Below are 8,653 nucleotides of genomic sequence, written 5' to 3'. Positions count from 1 at the left end.
ACTATCCACCACAACAGAATTGAAACTCAAGAAGACCCAAAAACAGAACTGAGATCCTAAAACCAAGGTGCCATGTAAAAAGCATTGGTAGTGGTGCTGGTGCCATGTAAAAAGCACTCAGTGCACTCTATAAAGTGGTTGGCATTAGAAAGGGCATCCAGCCATAGAAACCATGCCAAAACAGACTATGGAACTTGGTGTGACCCATCCAATTCATGCCAATACCAACATGGAAAACACTTTAAATGTTGATGATATATATATATATATATATATATATATATATATATATATATATATATATATTGGGTCATCCCATAAATAATGCAGCTTTTTATACTTCTTTTATTTTTCAAAACTAAGATAAGCAAAGTTCTTTTTTAATCTAAAGTATACTCTCCTTCATTTTCTACAATGTTCTTCCATCTATCTGGTAGAATTGCAAGGCCCCTCTTCCAAAATTCATTTGTCTGTGACAAAAAATACTCGTCCAGTACTGTTTTGACTTCATCTACAGAATTCGTATTTTTTCTGTCCGAATGGTTTTGAAGACTGGAATAAATGATAATTAGATGGGGCAATGTCCAGTGAATATGGTGGAATGTCATCCTCACTGCATGTGGCTGAGCATTATCCTGATAAAAGAACACCTTTCGTCTTGAAACCAAAGATGATCATTTTTCTTCTAGCGCAGGTATCAATGAATGGTTGAATGACCAAATCCAAGCTTCTTTGCTAGTTCCTCAACAGTCATGATGGGATTTTGTTCCACCAGGGTTTGCAGGACATCCTTGTCAAGCTCTACAGATCTTCCAGGACAATGCTCATCTTCCAGGCTGTAGTTTCTAGCTCTGAATTTCTGGAACCACTGTTGACACTGGCTTATGTTTATTGTCCAACTTCCATATACTGCATTGATATTCCTTGCACTTTCTATTGCATTGTTGTCTTTATTGAACTCATAAAGCAAAATATACTGAATATGCTTCTTTGTCAATTCCATTATAGCTTTGAAGAAATAACTGTTAAAATCGAACTGCACTCTTCAAAACTTGCACTAAGAATAAGTACAAGGTAAAATTACTACCTGCTTTTATAGGTGGTTTATCGTGTCCCCCTCCAACTTTTAGTTAATGCAATTGAAAAAACCGTATTATTTATGGGATGACCCAATATATATACACACATATATATACAGCCTCGTCATTTAACGTGCACTTTACAATGCTTGCATGGATTAGATGGAATCTGTTGAAGCAGAATTTCTATAGTTAGATGCCCTTGCTGTCAACAACCTTCACCTGTTTTCAAGCAAGGCTATATTTCCCACATCCAGATATGGTTTTCCACAAAAGATTAGAAACAAACAATGCTGCTCGTATTATGGTGATGCTCATTTACATCCATCATGTGATGTTAAAACAAGGATATACAGAAAAACGCACCTATCCATATACATTTGCAACAGATTTCTTTCAATCTCTGTCTACTAGATCCACTACTAGAATACAATGCACTACCAGTCTAGCAATTGAAACCATGATCTTGTGATTATGAGTGCAACACCCTAACCACAATGCCATGTACCTTCACGTTTTTGTTAATAAACGAAAAAGAAAGGCACACCTTGAACACAGATAATTTTTTTTGCAAATTATAGTGTAGCTTGCATTGCTTATCACCATTAGAGGCATTTATACTCCGGTGAAATTAAGAAATCAACTTATAAATAAACGAATCCCTCAAATCCATTACTGTACACATGCACACACACACACAGAGTTGCATATCTATGTATGTATTTATGTATGTCTGAAAATAATCAAACCAAATTTTCATCATTTCGAGCCACTCATCCAATGAGTATTTCTGCCAAATTTGGTGAAAATCCATTCAGCCATTTCCCAGTAATTTTGCAAACACACAGACAAACAAACAAATATGAATGATTACAATACCCTGCTTTTGAAGGTAAATATTGAAACCAAGAACAACACTTACATTTTAAGCATACTTTCAAAAATGCTATTTGTCAGGATGAAAACATAAATAGGACATTGCGTTATCAGCAAGGAGAAACAAGAGCAATGATGAGCCAATGTCCAATATAATTTCATAATATAAGCCCTCACTTTTTAGTATTTCCTACTAGAAATTAACATAGTCAGACAGTATTCTATGCAAATATCAAAGAACAGACACTTGCTGGGTGGGATAGTATAAGAAAATATAGATATGAGATCACTGTGTGAAATTAGCTTGTTTGATTAAAATAATTTGCTTTTCTTTATTGCTTTTTATGAAAACATACATAAGAGGTCTTGCTAAATGGTATTCTATAAAAGGTGGAACCAAGCAACAAAAGGTTGAGAATTTCTGATCTAGAAGTTAATTAAAAATAATTTATATAGTTAGGTAAAGACAACAACAGCTCAGTGGCTAATATTTTAATAATTTTTGACAAGTAGAGGCACAAGCATAGCTGTGTGGTAAGAAGTTTGCTTCTCAGCAACATGTCTCTGGGTTCAGTCCCACTGCATGGTACCTTGGGAAAGCATCTTTTATTATAGATCTGGGTTGACCAGAGCTTTGTGAATGGATTTGGTAGATGGAAACTAAAAAGCCCGTTGTATGTACATGTGTGCGTGTGTGTATGTGTCTGTCTGTCTGTCTGTCTCCTTGTCTTGACATTGCATAATAGTTGTAAAATGATTGTCACTATTAAACAGTGTCATTCATTCCTAATATTCTATGAGAACATGTCTGGGCTTAAGGATATGTTATCTTGCTTGTAAACAGGTGAAGTCTGGTGACAGGAAGGCCATCTGGCCATAGAAAAATTTCCTCAACAAACTCTGTCCAACCCATGCAAGAATGGAAAAGTGGATGTTAAAATGATGATGATGATGATAGGGGCACTTGACATCATCAACAAAATATCATCACACTTGCTGAAGCAGTGGTGAGAAAATTGCTGCATGACTGTACATATGTGACACTTAACAATTAGCATATTTAAAGAAATAAATCACTGAAAGGAGTTTCTCTGAGACACCCATATCCATGAAAAATAACAGTAAAGTTTTAATGTTAACATTTAATATAGTGAGCATCAAAAAGTTAATTAAAAATAATTACTTGGGGAGGAAATATACTACTGTACATTTAGTTACTGATTCTTTTGTTACTTCTTTGGTCAGTACAGTGAAATCTACATTTTATTGAGGAAGTTGAATAATGCAGAAACATGTTTGGAGTTATGCTCCATTCATGCTAAATTATTAAAATAAAGATAGGCATGGCTATGCGGTTAAGAAGTTTGTTTTCCAACCATGTAGTTTATGGTCAGTTCCACTATACAGCACAACTTGGGTAAGTGCCTTCTACTTTAGTCCCAGGATAACCAAAGCATTGTGAATGGATTTGGTAAATTGGAAACTGAAAGAAGCCTGTCATGTGTGTGTATGTGCACGTGTGTGTGGGTGTGTACGTGCATGCATGCATATATGTATTTGTGTTTGTATCTTCTTGTCTTGACTTTACACAATAGCTGTCAACAAGCATCATCATCATCATATCAAGCAGTATCATTTGTTTGCAATCTTCCATGAAAAGATGTCGGGCATTGTGCTATTCATGTTCGAAAGACTAAGAGGAATATTACCTTGTTTTGAAACAGGTGAGGGTTGGTGACAGGAAGAGCATCTGGTCATCGAAAATCTACCTCAGCAAATTTTCACTAACCTGTGCAAGCATGGAAAAGTGAATATTAAAATGATGACAACAACAACAACAATGACAAACGACGATGATGATGATGTTAACAAACAACCTAAGTACTTTTAACCCTTTAGCATTCAGATTACTCTGTCAAATGTGATGCTTATTTATTCAAATTTTTTAAAATTAATCATGCGTTATTTCATAGCTGTGAGATTTTGATGATGTGATTGTTTATTTTCACAATAACAATGTTGGGTAGGTGTGAGAAGCCAGATCTGGCCAGTTTGAACATAAAGCAGCCAGAATATTTGGGATGATATGGCCAGTTTAAATGCTAAAGGGTTAATAAAAATGCTTTCAATTTAATTCATACCAGACAGTCAGGCTCCACAAATCCACATTAACTCTACCAATCCTAACCATTATACTGACAAGGATGTATATGGCTAGTCTTTGAAACAAAAGACATTGATAGATACAATTTCATCATCTCATACTAACAATTGATAAACAACACCATGACGACAATTATACTGGCACTGTTTATAAATAAAGCAATATTGTTATACTATTTACAAGAATATGGTTGTGACAGTACTACTAGTTATAAGAAAATGGTTGTAACAACACCATTATTAATTATTTCTATGTATTTCTTTTTTTTTAATGGGCATTCATTTTGATTCATGCCAAGCATTCAGGCTCAACTAATCCTGGTTAATAAGACCAGCCTTAACCATTATATAGATGAGGGTATTTAAAACAAAGAAAAGATATCAATAAATGCAGTTTTAACAATCACCCTAGAACACAAAAATCAACTTAGACTTCCATAACATTAAGATGAGAAACAAATGTCTTCTTTGATGGGAGTCTCATGCAGGTAACTTTTCCAGTGTGAAGAACTGAACTTTGCACTGACCACCAAAGAAAATACAGTTAACTCTCTAGAACTGATGTTACCTACAGTGTGAATTATATATCTATTATATAAATTAGACATGGGTGATCGTTGTAGTCTTGTAGTCATTCTTTCTTGTCCTGAGGTTCACAGCTAAACAGCTGGATGGATTCGCATGAAAAATGGCACACAGGTGAAGACAGGTCCATAGATTGCGCTGCCATTTGTATTTTTTTCCTAGCCCCCATAGTTACTGAGAAAATCAATTAAAACTTTTTTTAAAACCCTGGTTTTTAGATATGCCTTAGTCTATAATATAAATTGGGCATGGGTGATCATTATATTCTTTCTTGTCTTGAGGTTCACAGCCAAATGGCTAGGTGCATTTGCATGAAAAATGGCACACATGTGGACCGGGCTGCGTGTTGTGTTCTTGAGCAAGGCACTTTATTTCACGCTGCTCCAGTTCACTCAGTTGTAGAAATGAGTTGTGACGTCACAGGTGCCAAGCTGTATCGGCCTTTGCCTTTCCCTTCGATAACACTGGTGGTGTGGAGAGGGGAGGCCGGTATGCATGGGCAACTACTGGTCTTCCATAAAACAACCTTGCCCGGACTTGTGCCTGGAAGGGTAACTTTCTAGGTGCAAACCTATGGTCAATCATGACCAAAGTGGGGTCTCAGCAACACACGCTCACATGCACCCATGCACACACAAACACATACACACACATCCGAAAAGAAGCACACTCTGACACATTAGAGCAGTAATATTTAGAATGTTGTTTCAGAGTCAATAAAATAAGCACCAGTTAAGTAGGTGGGGGTTAATGTAATCAACTAAGCCCTCCCCAAATGTGTAGTCTTGTGCCTATATTAAAAATCAATATTTCAATTATGCAATTAAGTAATTATGAATATAACTACTTTTATATCTACTGAAATTGATTATATAAAGGAAATTAGTTATTACGTAAAAATAAAAATTACCAATTGACTTTATTCATGTAACAGTGTATTGTGTAATCTTATTGATCCTAGATTTTGTAGTATACTTCATAAGTTTCTAAAAGAAGTCAGTTATAGATGGATACTTTGAGATTTAATCTGACAAACTTACAATTCATTGTCAGTAAATCTTGGCTCATTTTCAGATTGTTCTCCTTATCAACTTTCTATCTATATTGGAGACAGGAAACTTAGTTTAACTTGACCTTTGGTGACATCTGTCTATGTAATTCATTTCCTAGCTTCAAATATCAGACATATGTAGAGACAGTATTCATTCAGGCAGTTGGCAACCCACTTTGCATTTACCCTTTTGTGTTGAGTAACTTACTGCCTCCACTACCATCACTATAACAGCATGATGGACATGTCTTTCTTCACCTTTACTATCACCATTTTGACATCACAATTACTATTTAATCTAGCTACCTGCTTGTCACAAACACAGCACACATATTCATCCAAATACAAGAATTTTCCCAATGATACATATTTGTACATATTGGCTAACCACATACTTGGATTGGCAGTGATTCAATGTAAATAACTGTAAAGTGCTGTGTGTATATAACACTACACATCTGTATATTTTTATACATAGCTACAAATACGTAGGTGCAGCCATGGCTGTGTGGTTAAGAAGTTCAGTTTGCAACCATATAGTTTTGAGTTCATTCCTACTGTATGGAACCTCACCCAAGGTCTTCAACTATAGCTTCAGGCCAATTAAAGAATTTGGTTAAATGTTCAACAATCAGATATCAGTAAATGTAAGTAGAAAACATATCCCAGGTAAATCCTCATGCATGACAGGTAAATCCAGCTATCCTTTTGCAGAATTTAAGCAAATTCCTTTAATACTGGGTGCTTTGCTGATATCTGCCAGGATTTTTAAATCCTATTTTTTCTTCTAATTATATATACTCTATCATTCTCTTTGTTTGGAGTGCTTACGGTAGATTATCTTTGATATGGAGAAAAATTTTATCACAAAAGAATATATGAAGAATTTAATTAGTAAGACTAATTCACTTATTTATCATAAGAGGTGGCATGCATACTACTTCGAAAAGAATAGTAAGAGTGATGGTCTTTTTGATACAGATCTTACTGATATCAAACAAATTTTTACATCCCAAAAGATTCCACCTTATAATCCATTATCGGCTGAACAATTGTTGGATTTATATGATGAGATCTAAAATAAAGATATGATATTCTTTATATGTATTTTTTGTTATATCACGTGACCAACCAGGTAATCAGATGCTGCTGCACACCTCAAGGAGAAAAGAAGATATTAGGTGCAGTCAATTGGATATAGTGTAACTGTCAATACTTATATATATGTATATATACATATATATATATAAATGCATATATACATATATATATGCATACATATATATGTATATATACATATATACATAAATACATATACATATATTTATATATATACATATATATATATATATACACATATATAAATATATGTATAGACATATACATATATATGTGTGTGTATATATATGTATATATACATATATATTTATATATAGGCATATATATATATGTATATAGACAGTTACTCTATATCCAATTGACTACTCCTAATGTCTTCTTTCCTCTCTGAGGAAAAGGGATACATATCATAATATTTATGACCATACCTATATATATATATATATATATATATATATATATATATATATATATATATATATATATATATATATATATACATATACATATATTCATATATATATATATATATATATATATATATATATATATATATATATATATATATATATATATATATATATATATATATATGAATATATGTATATGTCTTTATATACACACATATATATACATACATATATATATATATATATATATATATATATATAGAGAGAGAGAGAGAGAGAGAGAGAGTTCAGCAGTGGGACCAGTGAAACTTGAGAATATTTAGGCCTCAATGTAGCTAAGGAACAAGTTTGCATAGTTGGGACCCATTCTTGTTCCCATGGCCACTCCTGAGGACTACTGGTAAAAATCACCTGTGAACGAGAAGCTGTTAAGTGAGATGACAAGTTTGGCCAGACAAAGGAGTGTGGATGTGTCAGGTTGGGGTTTGGGTCGAAGGTCAAGGAAATGTTGGAGTGCAAGCAGCCCCTCATGTTGAGGGATCACTGTATATAGACCCTTTGATGTCAAGAGGGAAGAGAAGTTTAGAGGGGCCAGGAGGGAAGGAGAAAGAGTTGAACAAACGAAGAGCATGGTTGGTGATAGGGATGTGGGAGGGGAGGAAAGCCACTAGTAGGGTAAGGACATGGTCAAGTTACCTGGAGATGATTTCGGTGGGGCAGTTGCAGGTGGAGACAATGGGCGGCCAGGGTTGTTAGGTTTGTGGATTTTGGGGAGGAAGTAAATTGTGGGAGAGTTAGGGATGCAGACAATGAGGTTAGAGGTGGTAGGGGGAGATGGGAAAGGAGATGAGGTCATGGACAGTAGAGGACACAGTCTGTTGGTAGCTGGGTATGGGGTTGGAAGGCAGAGGGCAGTAGAAGGAGGTGCCTTGAAGTTGGCAGAGAGCTTCTGCCTTGTAGAGGTCCGCGCACCACACCACCATGGCTCCACCCTCGTCGGCCGGGTTTATGATGATGTCCATGCGGTGTCGGAGACATCAAAGAGCTGAGAGTTCGGCTGGGGTGATGTTCAGATGTTGGAGACGCTTGGGAAAGTCAAACCAGTCCACAGCACACTGGCAGGCGCCTGTAAAAAGATAGACTGCTTAGAACTAGCCAGGAGCTGGCATTCACTGGGATGGTTGATGGCCCAGGCTGGTGAAGCAGTCTGCCTCATTAGATGCAGGTGGAGTGTTGCGGAAAAGCTCACACAACCTAACGCGGTACACAAAGCTGTGGATATTGGCAATAGTCCAAAATTTGTTATATATATATATATATATATATATATATATATATATATATGTATATGTAAGTGTGTCTCTACATAT

The sequence above is a fragment of the Octopus bimaculoides genome, chromosome 9 (genome assembly GCF_046866305.1).
Source record: "Octopus bimaculoides isolate indiv1 chromosome 9, ASM4686630v1, whole genome shotgun sequence".
Taxonomy (NCBI): domain Eukaryota; kingdom Metazoa; phylum Mollusca; class Cephalopoda; order Octopoda; family Octopodidae; genus Octopus; species Octopus bimaculoides.
Note: the sequence above shows the minus strand (reverse complement) of the source record.